General features: G+C 37.0%; 1 protein-coding gene across 4 annotated transcripts in view; it reads left to right on the plus strand.

Moving 5' to 3' along the window:
* Bbx (BBX high mobility group box domain containing) overlaps positions 1-20,428 on the plus strand; it is a 284,258-nt gene that overhangs the window by 96,069 nt on the left and 167,761 nt on the right. For all 4 annotated transcript variants that reach the window (XM_008841418.3, XM_008841420.3, XM_029567518.1 and 1 more), the window contains exon 3: positions 18,351-18,424. The gene's annotated coding sequence lies outside the window, so the exon portion shown is untranslated. The remainder of the gene's footprint in view (positions 1-18,350; positions 18,425-20,428) is intronic.

The following is a 20,428-nucleotide window of genomic DNA, read 5'->3' on the forward strand; positions in this document are numbered from 1 at the left end:
AAAAGATGCATCTTAGCTCAGAACATTGTTATTGAATAGGTTAATGCTGTTGTAATGAAATGCTTCTTTTAATTAAAAAAAAAAATTTGAAAAATACTTAAATGTTGCCATTTCTTGATCTAGATGTATGGTTTATGCTGTTTTGCTCTGAAAAGTGGCATTCAGAACCTTTCCTTTATTCGTGTAAAATGAGAACTGAAAGGATGAAAAATTTGAAGCTCAATGTGTTAAGTACCTGAAAGAAGTATATTTTTATCATATAGAAGATTCTAGATGGAAATTGTCATATTCCTCCAAAACAGCATTTTCTTTTCCTTGATCTTCCCCACTTGAAATAAGTGTTTTGATTTCTTTCTAATTGTGAAGTGTTTACTTTTTGAATGTTGGAGCTGAACTCTGTGAAGCTTGCAATTTCTACAGTAGCTAAGCATTTCCCCCTGATAAAGTCTTTGTACTGTGCTTGTAGAGCTGAGGGTGTGTTTTCTTTGATTTGACTGAAGGTCCCCAATTGTCCAGTAGCTTTGTCAGTTAGCACCCCTTCTTCACAGAAGGAACTGAAATGTACATTAATGAGGAGGAACCAGACCAGGAGGAAATCTAGTAAAAACAAACAACATGTATACCCGATCATTTGAAAGGCATCTAGGTTGTATGACTATATAAATGCTTGCGAAGTTCTACATTAAAGGCTGAACAGTGACATAAAACAAAAAATGAAGACTTCAAATGAATAGCGCCAAGTACGCACACAGGTTAGGCAATATGGAATGATTATTTTTGTTTGCTTGTTTGTTTTATAAAGCCACTGTTAAATAAGCTTGGTGGGCTCACAGAGGCCTTTCCTACCTTTCTTTCATTTGCACCATTCATTAGTACATTAGACAAGAGTCATTGTCATTTGGGATTTTAAATGCTTTGTTGTTTTTCTTTCTAGAAACATACTATATAGTGTTTAATGTGTTGTGTTTATTTAGTAGTGATCATGGTGTACTTCTGGTTGCAATCTATGGACACAAAGAAATTCTACCCTTTTATAGCTACGGAGTGCTGCCTTCTTAGCCAGCTGTTCTGCAAACCTTGTTTTTGGCTGTAAAATATCAGCGAAAACGTGGAAAAGGACTTAATGAAATACACAGCAGCATCTCTCCTTGCTGCCTTATGAACATGAAGTCAACTTCACATTGCTACTCTGAGACTCTTTCAATGCCTTTTTTACACAGATCTATTTTTATGTGTGGCATCAATTGGTGTGATGCCTGTCAAGGTCAAGGGTCTTGCCATAAAAAAGAATAAGCCTAACTGGTTAGAATCAGTCTCATCTGAAACCATTTTAACCCTATTTAGTCATCTCTCAGTTTTTAGCATTAACTTTTTTTGTGTGTTTTTTAATCACTGCCTTGCTTATATATCCATAATTCTCCTCAGTCTTGGCTGTACCTTAGAATCAATCACATGGGGAGCTGTAAACTTTAAGCATGCCTAAGACCAACCCTGGAGATTATTCTGGTTTAATGGTTTAAGGTAGAGGGCCTGGTACCAGTGTTTTGAAAGTGGTTGCTGGAATTGTATTTTGTAGTTCATGTTGAGAGTAATTTATTCAAAGTCACGTGACATTGTGGGGCTTTTTTGAAGTCTTTATAAGATCTGATTATTTAAGCAAATACCTCAAACTAGAAACAACTACTCCTTATATTTAAATCTGGTCTCTCCCTACACTCTCGAATCCCCTGAGAAAAGTAGACTTTGGTAGTACTGTACTTGGGGCTAACATTACCTAAATTATTTTGAGATGAGCTACTTATATTTTTGGGCTGAGGATTAGAGAAAGCATTGTTAGCTTTTCAGATAGGTTTGTCCTAAGAGAGGAGCTTACCATCTCCATTGCCCACCCAAGTAGCCAGCTTATTTTCACTTTTAAATAGTTCTAACAGAAACAGTGTGACCTGGACAAGGGAACATAATTCTGTTAGTGAAGTATTCTTCATGGTTAAAGAATTTTTGAAATACGTGAGATTGTAAACACCAGGAAAAGTTGTTGGAAAGACAATACACACGATAGGCAGGGAGAGCTGGAGGAAGAGGCTACTCAGGATGTAGGATGTGAGTGTCAATTAGGAGCAAGGGTGGATGATTTTTCACTTCCCTAACTCCTCACAAAGTAAAGGATGTAGAGTCAGGCTGTGAAGGTCACTGGATTTCAGTGCTTGGGTCCCTACTCCCCCATCGTCCTTGGATTAGAACTCTAGGAGTTCTTTCTATGCTATAGTTTTAGCATATTTGTTCTTGGGTGACTCATAAATCTAACTGTTCACCTTCTTTCTGATTTATTCCATGTAACACAGTTCATGTAAGAGAGATCTCAAACAGGATCTCTGCTAAATAGCACAAACCTTTTAGTCTCCTCACTCCTAACCACAAAGACACAGGTTTTCCATCACATCATGGTAGTACTATGTTGTCACTCTGCCCAGTGTTGATAGCCCTTGAGCCCATTTTGGACTTGTCCCCCATTTCAGTTAGCACATCAAACGTTTGCTTGAAAAAAAAAAAAAAAAACATATATCACATAGTGCCCTAGGCAGGTACTTGGATGAAAATAGTGAAGATAAGTAGGTTAAAAGAAAGGAGAGGGCTGGGGAGATGATTCAACGAATAAAGTGCTTCCTGCACCAGCATGAGGACCTAAGTTCGGATCCCAGAACTGATGGGGAGTGGGGTAGACATAGTGGTGTATATCTGTAACCCCAGCACTGGTGGGAGAAAAGAGAGATGGATCCCAGGGACTTGGTGGCTAGCTAGTCTAGCTGAAATGATGGGCTCCAATTTCAGTAAGACATCATCTCAATAAGATGGCGAGTGACAGAGAAGACACCCAGTGCTGACCTCTGACTCTTACACAAGCGCAGGTGAGCATAATCATAAAGCTTGTGTACACACACACACAAACATAAAAATTAAAAAGATTAAAAAGGAGGTATAAAACCACTATAACAAGTCTTTGTAGTAAAAGAAAGTGAAATGCTAGGTAAAAAATTAAAAGGCAATTAAATGCTATAGCTCGGGGCATCTAAAAGTTTTCAAGCATTTCCATGTTTGATGCATAGAATGTTTTTTCCTGTATGTGTAAAAACCATTCTCCTTATTTAAAGTTAGCTTGGAAGGAAAATGAAAAACTTCAGCGATATTTGGGGTTTCTGTTTTTAAAGATATTGTATTCTGTGAGTCTCAAGCATAAATATTACTAGTGTGCACTATTTTTCTTAGTGGACTATCCATAGCAACTTGGTGATGCTTCAGAGACAGGTCAGTTTTTCTTAGTCAGTTTTCTTTAAATCATAAGAAGATATAAATGGTAGTTATTTTTAATTTAGTATGCTTGAAAATATATCAAATTATTTTTGGATATATCATTTAAAGGAAGTTCATGGTGGGGGGAGCAGATATTCCAAAATGAGTTGAAAATGGTTTTAAGAACACTTAATCCTGTCGGCAATGGTGCATGACTGGATACAAGATAGTGCCACATTGCCTCTTGCTCCAGCCTGGGGAGTTCTTTTCAGAGAAGATTGGATTCTTTTTTTTAAGACTTGTTTTATTTCAATTATGTGTATATGAATGCAGGTCCCCAGAGGCCAAAAACATCAGATCCCCTGGAACTGGAGTTACAGTCAGTTGTAAGACACCAGACTTGGGTGCTAGGAACTGAACTCATGTCCTCTAGAAGAGCTATAAGTGCTCTTAACTGTTGGCCCATCTCTTCAGTCCCAAGATTGGATTCCTAACGTCACAGAAAAGAGTTTCAGGATGAGCCAACACGAAGCAGAGCTGGATTTTATTAGGAAGAAATTTTAAAATGGATTTAAGACAATTAGAAGAAAGAGTAAGTGTAGATATGGGCTTCTTTTTAGTGTCTTAGCAGTACCCATGTATATGGCTTTGTCTCTCAAGTTACAATTCAGAGGGTTGCTAGGGAACTTTTCTTCTTTGGGGTAAATGCGATTATAGGTAACTCTCAACTTGCCTTGGGTTGAATGTCAATCTGATAAGATAAAACCATGGGTCACAAGGGGGTTAAAACATGTCTTTTACTATAAATGGAGTTTCTTCCGAGAAACCTATAAAATTAAAGGTTGACAGTTGAGAAAGGCCATATAACTTGGGCCCTAATCATAATTATTTTCTGTTTTAACATTCTTATTTGAACCATCTCTGTAAGGAATTTTGTTTCTATGTAGACGGCCTTCACAGCAAGTGTTAAGTGTGTTAGAAGTCTTAGCTCTCAGCTGGCAAGAGATGTCAACCAAACTGGTGGGTGAGGAGATCCTATTCCTTTCCCTAATACTCCCTATCTTTATATCCTGCCTTAGATACAATTGTGTTCTGTTAATAAAGGCAAGCAAGAACTGGTAAGAACTTCCATTTCCATCCTGCTGGTAGCCTTCAGTGAGATATTAGGAATGCTTCTTTCTGTTTGCTTGTTTGGTACCTTTGATTTTTGGAAAGGTCTAGTTGTATCTACATGTAATTTATATGGAGCTGATTTTCATAGAGCAATGATGATTTATAAATTTAGAACTTGTGTGAGTTTTCTTTTATATCAGCTGGTTGGAGTGACTTTCAGAGAAGGGTTTATAACTTTAAAAATGTAGTTACAAAGCATCTACTGTGCATCAATGTGGTTATCTTTACCGTGGAATTTTAACTGAAAGGGACTAGTCTAATAGGGGAAAGTGGCAAAACTGCTAGGAAGTCAATTATAAAGTATGTTAATCCTAACAAGAATATTAATGTCATGATATTCAATTCTAGGGTATATTCTGTACCTTGCAGGTTCAGCTAAAAATATGCTGAAAGACAAATTTCAAGAGGTAATGAGATAAAAATGTGGACCAACATCTGTAAGGTACAAATTAGAAAATAAATCCTTCATCAGGTATAAATGGCAAATACTTTGCTGTCTTAAGAGTAGTTGCCTACTCTCTGTGGATGTTAATAAACTACTAGTGAAAAAATGCAAATATGAAAAAACTCTCATACATCTAGAAGTCTGCATGAATGATCTACTGTGTAATTTGTATCCAGAGATTCCCTTCCCTCTTATTTGTATGGTTGATGAACATATGTATATTGATTGATTGCTCTGCCTTTTTAATGTGTAAAAGAGGGAGGGGATGGTGTGTATCAGTTTCTTTCTAATAGACTTTAATGCCAATAAAGTACTTTGATTTCCAAAGGGCAGTTTTTTTTAAATAGGTAATAATTTTCTTCTTTCTTTTTTTGAAAGTCTTATTATTTTTTTATGTATATGAGTCTATTGCCTGCATGTGAGTTAGTGTACCCATGTTGTGAAATTCCCAGGAGGTCAGAAGAGGGCATTGATTTCCGTTGGAACTGGAGTTACAGATGGTTGTTAGGTGCTCTGTGGGTGCTGGGAATCGAACCCAGGTTCTCCGCAAGAGCAGCCAGTGCTCTTAACTGCTGAGCCATCTCTCCAGCCCCATAATTTTCTGATTCTTATAAAAAAATTCTTACATTAATCCTGCCTCAGTTTGGTGCAACAATATGAGCATAAACCTAGTATTTGATGATTGAATTGCATTAATATGAAGTCATTTGAATGTATGAGAATTTCTATCTTTTAGTGACTAGTATGTGATCAAGTCCCAGTTCCTTCAACAATTTGACATGCTATTAATTATGATATAAAATGGCAACTAATCAGGCTCTTTCTTTGATATACTACTGTACCGCTATCTTTGGTACAGATCAAAGGGATAGATTGGTGGTCTCTAGGCATAATAACTGTTGTAATAATGGGTTCCAGGTATCAAAGCCTCTAGCACTTTTGCTTTCTTTTCCGAAAACCGGGTAATTTTGAAATCTTAGGATCTCAGAGACTAGGACTTTAGTTTCCTGCTTGAGTTCTCATATAATAACTTGCCACTTTTGTACTTCATGTACCTCCACTGTTAGAAATATCTAAGGTGAACTACCTTTACTTTGTGGACAGATATAATAGCAAGGAAATCTTAATATCAAGTACCTCAAGCTGTCTCCTAGAAACATGCTAATTTTTTTTAGTCCTAAGTTCCAAAATCACTATACATAATTATGTCTAATGCTTCTTTTTTATGACTCCCAAAGATGCAGAAACAGGACTTCTTTTCCAGAGTAATATTTCCTTCAACCAATCTGCTCCCTGCAGCATTGCTTAATCCTTTCCATAACCTCACAGTGATCTGATCTAGAGGCACTTGGGAGCCTTTATGTTCATACCTGATACACAAGGACAGCACCAGCACCAGGTGGAGCAGGGTTTTGTCCCTTCTTGCCTGAACAGTGTATTTTTGATAAGGCCAACTTTTTTGACTCATTTACATGATGTCATTTTACATGAGTTTCAGTTAAGAAAGGTACTCAAGTTCTCTACCTTTGAACATTTATTTATTCATTCCACTTGATGCTACTAAGCTTAGATTATATGTGCTACCTTTCAGTGATATAAAAGATAAAGATAAAATAACAGTGCTTAGTTATAAATCTGTAGATATATTTACATTCACCCTACTTTGATTCCTCCACAGCTGGAGATTTTTAATTAAAGTGAAATGTCTGTTAGCATGCATTGTATTTTCATTCTGGAAATTCAGAAGGGAAACTTAAGAGTTTCCTTAAGAGTTGGCAGCATCTGTCCTCTCTACTTCTGGTATATCATGCTTTATTCTCAGTTTTATGTAAAATTACCACACATACAGAGAATTCAGTACATACATTAAAGTGATTGCTTTGATGGGAAGAAAGGTCATGGGCATGGAGTACGAGATACAGAGAACCTAGCAAGTTAATTAAAATAATGATTTTGTTAGTAATGGTATTGAATTGTGTTGTAGATTTCACTCTAAACAAGTAGACTTGGATTTCAAGCCTCTTAAAGTCTATGTTTCACACTGTGTCTTCAAGATTCTTAAATTGTTAGATGAAACTCTTGATACTGACTAGATTCATTGAATCTATGAACCACATGTCAAAATTGAGATCCAGGTACATTGCTGTTCCTGTTATTGTTTACCACCAAAGTGTTAAAGTTTGGGTATAGCAATATGTAAGAACAGGTTTTGGCAGTCCAAAGTATCTTAAAAGCCTTGTTGATGTAGCTAATAATGGGAAATATATACTGGGCCTGAATTTACATTTATTACCGTTCCTTTTTTGTAACCACTTTACCTTCAAAGTGAGAAATATTTTTGTTGTTGCTTTTGCTTTATAGCAGGTACTGTCTTTTTCTGGATTCTGAGTTACCCTAGAGTTCAGTGGTTTGAAGCTTGGGTTTTTTATTCTGTATCGATGCATGTGAGACCATATCACAAATATTATGTTCAGTTTTTATGAAAGGGGGCCAGAGTCCTGTAAGTTAATGTAAGAGATTTAATGAAGAAAGTTCTGATATGTATTGTCATATGTGCTGACTAATAACCAGCTCTTTGGTTCTTTGTGACTATTACAATCAACACGAAAAGCAACTCAAGTGCTGTAAGTGCCTTTTCAAGCCACAGAGATTCCATTTTAAAAGTATATTCAAAGTTGGGCCTGATGGCACAGGCATGAAATTCTAGCCACTAGCTACTGGTGAGGCTGAGGCAGGAAGATCAGAAGTTTCAGGATGGCCTGTGTTACTTAGATGAACTCAACATCAGCCTGGCAACTTAATGAGACCCTGTCCTAACATAAAAAAGTACAGAGGACTGAGTAGATAGCTTAGTGGTAGAGTCTTTGCCTAGCATACATAAGGCCCTAAGTTCAATCCTCAGCATCAAAATAATAAATAAAATAGATAATCTTGTTGAATAGTTTTTTATTGTAATTGTTAATTTAGGACTCTGACAATATCATGTGTGCATATAATGCATTCTAATAACTCTCCCCCGACACTCTTCTGTCTCTTCCACCCCTGCCAACTCCCGCTCCCACCTTCCTTTCCTAGATTCATGACTTGGTTTTGCTTTGTTATCTATTTAGTTTAACCAGACTCATATTCAGAATAGTTTTGATGTTCATTTATTTTACTTTGTTTTAACCTCTTTAACCTTTTCAAAAGGTGTGTATGGGAGGATGAAAGGAAAAAATGTATTCCCGACTAGTCCATGTTTTTGCTTTTATTATTTGTTTCTTCCTCCTAAATCTTAGAAAAACTATAACCGTGCATGTACACTACCACACATAGCAAAGGCAAGAAGTTGCAAATACCTTGAGAATTATTTTCAGAAGTCAACTTAACATTTGCCAGTTATTCACTGTATGTGTATGAAATCTGAAATTTCTTTGTATGAGAACTATAAATTGAAGAAGTTGCTGTCATAGGAGTAGAGATTTAAAATTTAAACATGTGGATGAATTGAATATCATGATGAGCCAAAAATTTTGAATAAATTTGTTGAAATTAAGATTTGAAATAGTATAAAGTAGATCAGTACTCTCTTCAGGAGGTAAGTAGGTGGTTCAATACTTAATGTTCTTTTTATCTTCTTTCAACAAAACTGCAAACCATTTTAGTTTTCTCATTTTATGTACCTGTAATAATACAAAAAAACACGTCTGTTATTTGTGAACAGTGCCACGATTCAGGTTGCATACCCATCCCTCATCCAGCTGCAATATCTGGGAAGGTAGAATCAGCTGATTTCTAGGCCTGGGTGATATGTCTATCCCAGAATCCTGCATAGAATTAGATCGGTCCCACCTGATGTACATGGTCTCTTTTTCCCAAAAGATATGCATTCTCAAGACCTGTGAAATATATTCTCAAAAATCAAATGCTTTTTAACCAAAAATGGAGGAGTATATCCTAGGTAAGAAAAATACACATATATGCTAATTTTGGCCAAGGAAAGCCAGTATAGAAAATACACCTTTGTAGATAGTAATTCTCCCATTTAAAATGGCCACTATTGTGAGTTTCCTTTTCAACTTAAATGATGATAATGTCTGATATTGTAAATTATAAAAAATTGAAATTTCAAAATACTTATTAGCAAAGTACTATGTTTATTACAGGTATTTCCAGGACTACTTCAGGATGAACCTATCCCGATTTACCTTTAGTCCTTGTGATGACCCCTGGGGTTGTATAGCAAAGAGTTCAGTTGGTCACTAGATTAGAATAAGGGACATGGGATAAACCTATGGAAATATGTGGAGCATGTTTACTTTGATAATCTGAATTGGCTTAATTGGAGCTAAATGTTTTTTATTTAAGCATTTACTACCATAGGAACAGTGGCAGCTAATACAAAGGCCAATTTTGTTTGTTTTTTCTTTTCTTCAATTATTTTAGGTTTTGAGAATTTCATCCATGAATACCATACTTGCCTCATTTCCACCCCTCCCACTCTTCCCTCTCCCAATTTTATGACCTATTCTTTATTATTCTTATTTTATATGTACATAGATATATATCTCCTTCCAAGAATAATATATCCTACTGAGTCTATTTAGTGGTGCTTCTATGTACATATGTTTAGGGTTAATCACTTGGGATATCAGGGATATCAAGGAACTTGTCTCTGGAATGCTTAGCATTCATTAATTGCCTGTAACATCTAGAGGTGGGACCTTGAAATTGCTCTTGTCCACATTGGCATGTCAACTGGTGTTGTCATTATGCAGTCTTGTTTAGGCAGCTGTTTATGGATGTTGCTTACTTGTTGAGTTTACCAGATGTTATCTAGCAGCAGGTATCCTGGTCTTCTGTCTCTTAGAATCTATCCACTCCCTCTTCTGTAATATTCCCTGAGCCTTAGGTATAGGAGTTGCATTGTAGATATATCAGCTGGGGCTGGGCACTCCATAGTCACTTATTCTCTGTATTTTGACCATTTTTGGATCTCTGTAATAGCCTCCATCTGTTGCAAAAAGAAGTTTCTTTGATAAATGGTGAGAGTTACACTTAATCTGTGAATATAAGGATAATTTAGAATATAGTTAGAAATTATATTAGTTTAGGAAAGTTGCAGTAGTGGGTTCTCCTACTGTACTCTCCAGCCACAGGTATCTGACTAGGTTTGCAGTACTAGGCATGAATTCCATCCTATTGAGTGGGCCTTGTGCTCTTCTCTCCTTTCTATGCTGGAATGTTTACTAGGCTTGATATTTTTCAGGTCCTATGCAAGTAACCACAGCTGCTGAGTTCATGACTACAATAGCCATGTCCTGGCCAGAAGACAATATTTCAGAGCATTCTTTCTTCTTCTCCTGCTCTTAAATTTTTTTTCTGCCCCTTTTCTATGATGTTCTTTTATCCTTTTAAGGGAGTAATTGATAAAGATGTCCCACTTAGGAATAGGTACTCAATTGAGTCAATTACTTGAAGTATATTGAGCAGTTATAAATCTGTACATTAAGCACTGCCCATTCAGAGGCATTTCTCTGATCAAGGTTAAGAGCAACACTGCTCTATGGATATAAAACATTAGTATTTAGAAAGCAGTTTGACAACTTGTCCATTTAGCAAAACAATAGTCGCAAGTTCCCCCATAGGGTCTATGATCTCCCCAGTCATGGGCTTTTGATCAGATTTACAGTACCTCGCATGAATTCCTTCCTGTGGAGCAGGCCTCAAATCCAATAAGAAAGTGATTGGTTACCCCTGGAACAGTCATGCTACCATTACACCAGTGGACACATCTTGCCTGGCAGGTTGCTTTTTGCAGTATTCAGGATCCAGCACTGGGTAAAGTCATTCCCATCTTTTTGTCCCCAGGGGTCTGCTTAACACCTCCTGGCACTGTGAAAGCTGGCGAATAGGAAGGAAGTTTCTTGGTCAATTCTAGTGTGATTTCTCTATGATAACAATATAATTTTGAATAAAATAATTTTATTAAACAGCATCACACAATTATGTTTATTTTTTTTAATTTTTTGGTCTTTTTGAGACAGGGTCTCCCTGTAGCCCCAACTGTCCTGGAACTCACTATGTAGATGCTTATATTTTAAAGGTATTTGTGTAATTTAACTTAGTAATAAAGGGAAATGAGAAAGACTGATGCCCTTTACTTCTTAGAACAGAATATTTTCCATTTATAATCATACACATTGTTGATTACTGGCTTCGTTTTTTAATCACGTGACTGTAGACTATTTTTTTTATTAAGAATGTGATCTTCTGTATATTGTGAATTATTGATGAAATGAAAGCAGCCATGAGAACTCTTGTCAAAGGACAAGTTGGTTTCACTTGTAGAAGGTGCAGGCTAACTCCTAAAGTGTGTAGGTGAGGGTTTGTAAGAGCTAACCAGTCTCTGAGGGTTATCCCATTTGACTGAGATTACACTAACAATTTATTTTCCAGTTTAGTGTTTAATGGCATAGAGCTAATGATTCTTTGTAAAGTACCTGGGGGTTCCCTGTCATTTTTCCTGATAGAGCTGCTGGCAAGCATGTTTTTATACTCTTCTTGGAAGTGAAACTCCTTCTGCCTTAAATGTGTAATTTCCCCTGCCTGAGAAGGTCAAAGGCACATTTATACAGTTCATAGGAGTATAAAGAGGCATTCAGTGCCTCCCTACCAAGCCATCTCATTGAACTAATAATGCCTGCTCACTTTCTACTTTTGCTTGTGGAAATTGCAGAAATTCATGGTTCTACCATGTTCCTGGAAGCAATAATCCCATAACAAATGATATTCTAATAAAATATCCACATTATCAAATCAGTTAATATATAGGGAAATTGGTAGCAGTAAAAGGTGGTCACTTAGACTAGTCAGAATTAAAATATGCTAAAGCCACCTAAATTAAAATAGAATCTAGAGTGAAACACCATTTGAAAGAGAAGCAATTCATTCTGCATCCAGATGCTGAGAATACTCAAAGAAATCTCACTGTGCTCACAATGTCACTTTATTAAATGCTTTTTCTATTGCCTACTTCTAACTCTAATGATAAGGTTACTAAGATTACACTTATTAAATGCTCACTGTATAACAAACACTTTGTATTTATATAATCTAACAATTATTTTTTCTGTTTCTTTTATTGGTGTATATTAATCGCACATAGTATTGGGGTTTTAATTCTTAGGAGAAACCTTAGAGATGTAAGGATGCCGTGTCAATTTTGCTGATCAGGAACAGAGGGTCTGAAAGGCCCTGGAATTGGCCCACAGTTGCAGGGTTTTACATCTCAGACTAGCAGGTTTAGCACAGCTCCATGCTACTAACTGTAGTCTTCTGCTTAAATTGTGGACAGAACAAAGAAGCAAATCACATTGTTTTCTCATTTGCCCATATTTCATGTTCCACTTTCTTTGTTTTGGGAATTTTAAAGATTTCTTTATTAGTATATGTATATGAGTATTTTGCCTGCATGTATGTAAGTGCACACATGTCATGCCATACCCACAGAGGCCAGAAGAGGGCATTGGATTCCTGGAATAAGGAATGGTTGTTAGCCAGCATGTGGGTGCTAGGAACCTCTGAGTCATCTCTCCAGCCCCCTCATGTTCCACTTTCTGATATGAGAATTTTGATACAACCAGATCTGCCTCCTATGCCCTGTAACACTTCTCTCAAGCTGTGCTGCTCCCAGTATTGTACAGTATTGCTCATCCTATGCCTCTAACTCTCTTCCATCCTCTCTATATACCTTAGAGTCATCTGTGTTCCACATTCTTCTTTCTCCATCTCCTGCATAGCAATCCCTGTGTGCATTCTTCTCTCTCTCTCTCTCTCTCTCTCTCTCTCTCTCTCTCTCTCTCTCTCTCTCCCTCCCCCTCTCTCTGTACTTGTATGTATGGATGCCCCAGAGTGTCTAGGCTAGCTGGCTAGTGAGTTCCAGTAATCATCTGTCTCCATCTCCCTAGTACTGGGACTGCAAGCTGGTGCCACCATGCCTGACTTCCTTTAATAGGTTCTGGGGATTGAATTTACGTTTTCATATTTTACTGACTGAGCTATCTCCCCAACCTGCATTACTCTATCATTATGTAAAATTTTGTATGCATGTGATTTACCATTTATATTATCAGCTTTAAGAAAACAGCAATATTAGTACACATTTTATGCTAATGTATAGTGATATGTTTTTAATTTCTCAAACAGTGGAAGGTTAGATCATTTGCATTGCTCTTCTGTTGGCAAGTAGATAGGTAGTAGATAGTTAAAAAATTCAATTTTATAATGAGGCAGTATTGAGTACTGAAAGAGAAGAGGTAGCCAAGTCTTTATTCTTAGCATTTCAAGAAGCCATTGTTAGAAACGAATGCTAGAGCATTTGTATCGCTGCTAACTAGTGTTATCTGGCAACTTACTGGAAAGTAAACAAATGGACAAATCTGCAATTACTGTTTGATGTGGAAGGAACTCCTAAGACTTGTTTGCCTTTGTTATTATATTTAGTGTTTCTTAATTAAAAAGCTCTGGGTCATGAGTTAATGTCATGCTTGTGATAGGAAGGTGACAAATTCAGATTTGCATGTTCCTTTAAAAGATATCCATTCTTAGTATAGCTGACATTTGTAATGTCAGTTGAAGGTTGGTGCCTGCCCAAAAATGCTTGTGAAATAGTTGTGGCTTAAGCTTCAACTTTAAAACATAGGCAGGCAATATTAACAAAAGTGGTATACTGATTCACAGTTCATGTTAAAACTCACACACACACACACACACTATTATGTGTGTGTGTGTGTGTGTGTGTGTGTGTGTGTGTATGTGTATATATATACAAAATGTGTTCTGGGGACTATCTTTGTTTATGTGATGATATTTTACTTTAGTAAATGATTTAGTGGAGACCAACCGGTGTCATTTCCAGTTCTGGCCTGTGGTGGACCACAGTGACATGAAACATGGCATTCATTGACTAAAACTGTGCAACAGCTGGAATCATAGCCTAATTCTCAGTACTATAATATTACAGAATGCATTGGATGCCATGATTCAGGAACTTAGAATAATACATTGAATTGTAAAGGGGAAAACATCTGCAGGACAAAGAAAGCTTTATTTAAATTAACAATAAATCTTTTTAATTTTATTATTTTTGTTTTATGTGTATGGTGTACTGTCTGTATGTAAGTGTACCTGTGTCATTCAATGCCAGTGGAGGTCAGAAGAGGGTGTTGGATTCCCCTGAAACTAGTTAGGGATGGGTGTGGGAATCGAATCCAGGTCCTCTGAAAGAGCAGCCAGTGCTCTTAACTAATGAGCCATCTCTCTAGCCCCTAACAAGAAATTTTTGACAATGAACATGATTGCATTTCATTACATGAAAGTCAGAATTTGGAGTTTGTATTCACTTCACTTTATAAGCTTGTAATACACACACACACACACACACACACACACACACACATGTATATGAATAAATTGAAGCAAACAAAAACTCATATACATGCAGAAAGCTTTAAAACAGGAAGAATCTTTTAAAGAAAGCCTACTTTGTTGGAATGCATTATTGTTGGGCAAATGGAGGATGCCAGCAGGAGACTTAGTGACTTGTAGGTACTAGAACTCTTAGGTTGTGATCTGGACTTGTTTTGGTTCTCTGAGGTTGTACTGACTCTTAGTTTAGAAATTTAGCCTCTTTCAAATCAGAAACATCATTGGAAATAAAATTCAAAAATTTGCTTTCTCATGTTCCCCCTTGACATTTTTCAGTAAGAGCATGAGGATTCTGTTTTCAGAGGATGGAGGAAGAAAAGCTATTTCCAGTTTGATCTTTTTGTCATTCTTGAACAATAAATGGAGAAGCCTTTGACCATGCATTGCACCATGCCCAGCAATTTTTTTTTCATTTGAGTATAATTATTCCTTAGCAAATAATTGCAGTCCAGAATGACTTTTATTGAGCTTGATTGAATTAGGGATATGTATTAAAATGAGTTGGTTAGCTTAATCTGTTATCCAGGGAATTGATGAGAACATCAGAAAAGCAGTCATTCTTGGGGATTAAATATGCTTTGGTATAAGTGGGCACATGGTTACCTTGGAGTCCCTTCTGTACTGAGTAGTGGTGACGTCGGGATGCCAAACACAATTTTGGCATAGAAGGGGATTTTTGCAATTGCAGTAATGTGCCTTTGAATGCTGTACAGGGCATTTACAGTGATTGGAAGTCTGCCTTATGATAAGAAGTGGTAGCTCACCCTTCTAGTCTCATAAACTTTTCAAAACATGGCTCCCCAAGAAATGATCTGTGCCAGAAAGCCAGTTGCTCCGGGATATTTTAGCAGTTGCTTAGGTCATGCCCTTGAGATAGGGTTTTCAGATGCCAAGTCATTTGCCCTATTGTGGTAAGAGGCAAAATACAGATATTTAATAGGTGGCTCTCCCACCCATCATGAAGAAGCATAATGAGGTTTTTCAGAGGGAATCCTAACCTGTGTCAGGTCAGAACTGGCCAGAAGGCAGTTAGGCTGTATCAGAGACCTTGATGGGCAAAGGAAAGTGCTTAGTGAGCCAATGAGAGCTGATCCTGGGAAGTCAGGATTCCAAGGGTCTGTTGGGGTAACTGGGATTGACAAGAAGCCTGAGTGTGACCCAGACAGCACAGGTACATACTTGGATTTTCAGACAAAATTTGGGCAAGGGATACATTCAGGTCAGAGTCTCTACCATACAAGAGCTTAGCCTGGAAAGAGACATCTGCTTTCTGATGATTCCCTGGTTTCTTACATTCACCATATAAGATGATATGATGGCTCAGCAGTTAAGAACACTAACCTTTGTTTTCTTAGGAGAACTTCAAACAAACTTGCTTGCCACAGCATAGTCCATCTCCTTGTTCTATCATAGGTAATGAGTTATCAAACAGGTATGAAAATGAGGTATAATTATGTAATTATGGCCCATGTTTTGGTATGAAGACCTTTGTAGAAATAAATATATAAAGGGTGCTTGAAGATTAGTAAGAGTTTATCTTTCAGCTTCTAAAAGAACAGCTTATGTGAGATGAATAACATATTTCTTAGATGGCATATGTTCACTTCTTAGACTAAAGCAAAATAAAAAAAATAAAACAATTCAACCTACACTATCAGAATTCATGGATGCCCAAATTATATTTATCTTTTTAGTTTATGTACTTGCCACATAATGCCAATTTATGTACTTGACACATAATTATTTTATGATTTTTACTCATTTATTTTGCAAATTTGTTTGTATGCTTGTGTTTGTATGTATGTCTTCTGCACCTGTGTGTAGAGGAAAAGGTCAACTTCTAGTGTCCTTCCTAGCACTGGAATTACAAGTATGCCACCTTGCCCATCTTCTTTTAAATATGAGTTTGAGGAACAAACTCAGGTCCTTAGGCTGTGTGGCCAGCACTTTACTGACTGATCTATCTACCCAGCCCTTGTAACATTTTAATGGTGCTGGAGGCTGGAAAGATGACTCAGCGGTTAAGAACACTGATTGTTCTTGTAGAAGAGCCAGGTTTGAATCTCAGCACCCACATGGCAGCTAACAACTGTTAGTAACTCCAGTCCCAGGGGATCCGACAGCCTCTTCTGTCTTCTGTGGGCATTGCACGACATGGTGCTCTTACCTACATGCAAGCAATACATGCATACACATAAAAATAATAAATAAAATATTGAAAAACATTTTAATGATGCTGAATACTTCCCTTAAAGTACATGAATATGAAATATAGTTTATCCAATTATCTTTTAAAAAATAATAAATTACAGTGTCTGTGTGAGCACATGTGTGTGCATGTGAGTGTGGAGCTCAGCTAACAACTTGTAGGAGTCTGTTTTCTCCTTCTGCCTTGTGGGTTCCAGAGACTGAACTCAGGTCGTCAGGCCCAGTGGCAAGTGTCTTTACCTGCTGAGCTATCCTGCTGGCAGGAGAGTTTCATTAGAGTATTTTTAAATAATGCCATCTATTCTATGAAAATATAGGTTTTTCTGCTATGTATTTGATCAGTTTGGGGGATTGCTTGTTTTCATCATAAAAAGGCATTTAATTTTAATGTATTCATGTTTATCCTCTATAGTTAGCTTAAAACTACCTGCTTTTCTGTTTTTAGCCATCTCCTTATTTTCAGATATCTGCAGATGACTGAGTAGAGTCTGGCATGAAGTTCCATGAGATCATTTGTTATTTTATTTAGTATTTCCTTTGCTATTGCTTTCATAAGGACTGAGTGACAACTAAATTTTCTAATTCCTGAATTACTACATTTAATTATAACAGATTTTCTTCAATATATATATATATATATATATAATTTTTGTGCATTTCATATAATACATCTTGATCATATTTAGACCCCCTCCTCTATCTATATGCCCATAACATATATAATTATGAATTCTGTCATATATATTAACCCCTATTGAGTTAAGTTTGTATACCCAGATGTCCCTCAGTGTATAACACATTTTTTGATATTTAATGTGAAGAGCCAGATTTTTCATATCAATGTTGACTAATTAGGGAAAAAAATTTAGCCAAACCATAAAATGACAGATACTGTTGACCAAACTCTAAGTTGTAAGTGATACTCAGTTTCTACAGTGTTTTGCTTATAGATTCTAAAGAAACATATCATCATAATGTATTGGGTACAGGAAATGATCCCTTTTAGTTGTGTATGGATTTAGTATTACCACTGAAATTACTATTAGTATTACTACTAGGAACTGCATCTCCAAAACAAACTGAAATAACTTTAATTCTTTGAAATAATGTGGGTTTAGAATATGTCCATACTTCTGTTTTAATGTAAAATATTTCATTTAACTTATGTATATTTTTTGCTGACTTTGAAAATTTTATATTTTCTTAGTTCTTCAGACTTAGAAAGTAATGTTTTTTGTTTTATGTTTTATCTCTATCCCCTTTACCCTTAGCCGCTTTCTTGTTTGTTCATTCATTGCCTTGCTTCATTCATTGCCTTTAAATCTTTCAAATGATAAATTATATTAACAGCAGGATCATAGATTAGTTAAGTTGGGGCAGTTATTTAAAGTAACTTGAATTTAATAGGGATATCAAATTCACCTTATTTTCTCTCCTCCCCCTAGGGATTTTGCCTGTAAATCTACCTTCAATTTTAGTAAATAGGCTGGGAAGTGATTGCCTGTAATTCTTAAGTCTAGAGAACTTTACTCTCAGAAATCTACGTTGGGTAATTGCAGGGATTATTTGCTGAACTAAAATCAACCATAAACACTTTGGGTCACTTTCTCTAAAAAGTAGTGGTTGACATAAGGATGCTTGCCTGTTTTTGAGTGGCTGTTTATTCCTTTTATCTGTGATTATTTTACCAAAGGAGAATGGGTGTGGGCTTTGTCTGAAAAGCAGTTGTGGCTCCCATTTTAACTACTTTGCTTTGGGTCTTTCACAGAATCCTGCTACATCACAGAAGCCAGAGGTTCTGATGTTCCATTGAAATCACAATGGAAAATCTTGACTTGACTGGTAAGAGCTGCCCTGGACATGTATCTTACTTACTTACATACCTGGAATCAGTGAGGCAGTTAAGAACAATGTGCTGTTAGAACTGGTCTCAACCTTTTCCCATCTGATGGATTCACCTTTCATATTGACTGGGGAAGTGTCACACTTGTACAATTTTTCATGTCACTTTTTTTTTAATCTTCATCAAGTAAGTTAAATCATCTTACAGAATCACGAATTTTATTTAGTTGACTTTTCGAAATATCTTCTTTCATGCATCAGTGTGTTATTTGTTAAAGTCCTACGTATTTAATGACATATCTAACAATATCTAATTGGTTAAACTCCTCAAAGGTAGCTTTTCATACTATTGTTGAACTTAACTGAAAGGTGAAGCAGTCACAAGTATGGTGTAGTTTTCCTTACCTGTTAAAAATAATAGACCACTGTGTAACTGCATTGTGAAGCCACATAGAGTATGAAAAAAATATAATGAAGGAAAAGTTGGAATTTTATAATATATATGGATAACAGATTATATAAAACTTTGAAACTCGCTCTCCTACCTGCAGGCCTCTCTCCGGGGTAAGTCTAGCGCACCCTATGCACCTTGACTCCCCCAGCCTCATTCACCCTTCCATCTCCCCTGCCGGTCTCTCCTAATTTGGGTCCTGTCCCATTCCTTGTCTTGGGGCCCCAGACACCTGGGGAACCAATACTGCTTCCTGATCCTTTTCATCCAGACCAACATAGTGCCTTCTCTGGGCCCCAGGAGCACTGCTTCTGGGCCTGGCCCTGCCCTCACCTCCCTCTGCTTCCCTGGGCCTGTACACCTGCCATCCTCTTTCTGGGACTTGGGAGCTGATCTTTCCTCTTCCTGATCCTTTGCATCCTGACCAACCCAGCTCCTCAGTGCAGTCCCCAGGAGTCCTTGGGGCCTCTTCCTGCCCCATCTGCCTTTGCATCTCTGGGAGGCACAGCCACCAGCTGCCCTAGACCAGCATCTTTTCTGGCCAGGCCCCCAGGCCAGTCCAACCTCAAATTCCTGAGGCCAAAGTTGGTCCTGGAGGGATCCAGACCTTAGGAGAAAGCCTGAAATCATCTGACCCTCATCTGAATTGGGCCTCTGTGGGAACTCCTGAAGACAAAATCAATCCGGCCATTCCAATATAAAATCAAAAGAGAGAACTGGAAGGTTAGAGGAACCAGCTTTTCATGCCCCAAAAGTAAACCACAAAGACACACGAAGTTCACAAAAAGAAGCAGGCCTAAACTTGAAGGCTTGCATCTCACACAAGAATCAGAAACTACAAAAGAAATTCACATGTCAAAATCACAGACAAAAAATCATAACATGAAAAACCACCCACCAAATACTAATAGTATTCTAGAGGAGTACAATGAGAAACCCCTAGAGATAATGCAGGACATGGAACTCAAATTCAGGGATGACAAAAGAATTCAGTGAATTTAAAGAACACACACACACAAAAGAAATCAAAGAACTGAAGGAAGATAGGGATAAACATCTGAATGAATTCAGAAGAGTTAGAAATATTGGAGAATACTTAGGCTGAAATGAAGAAGGAAGTGAAACACTCAGTAAGCCAATTAGAAACAACAGGAGAAAGCCTCACCAATAGGATGAATTAAATGGAAAACAGAATATCAAGAATATCAAGACTGGAAGACAAAGTGGACAAATTAGACCACTCAAGCAAAGATTATGAAAAATTTAAGAAATCACAAGAATAGAATATGCAGGAATCGTGTGACACGATAAAAAGATCAAACTTACAAATCATGGGCATACAGGAAGGAGAAGAATCCCAAGATAATGGCATGGACCAGATCTTCAACAGAATCATGGAAGAAAATTTCCCAAAATTAAAGAAAGGCATGCCCATACAAATACAAGAAGAGTATGGAACACCAAACAGACAGGACCAGAAAAGAAACACTCCACGGCACATCATAGTAAAAATACTAAACGTACAAAACAAAGAGACAATACTGAAAGCTGCA

This window comes from Nannospalax galili, unplaced genomic scaffold (genome assembly GCF_000622305.1).
Source record: "Nannospalax galili isolate Female #2095 unplaced genomic scaffold, S.galili_v1.0 scaffold261, whole genome shotgun sequence".
NCBI lineage: Eukaryota > Metazoa > Chordata > Mammalia > Rodentia > Spalacidae > Nannospalax > Nannospalax galili.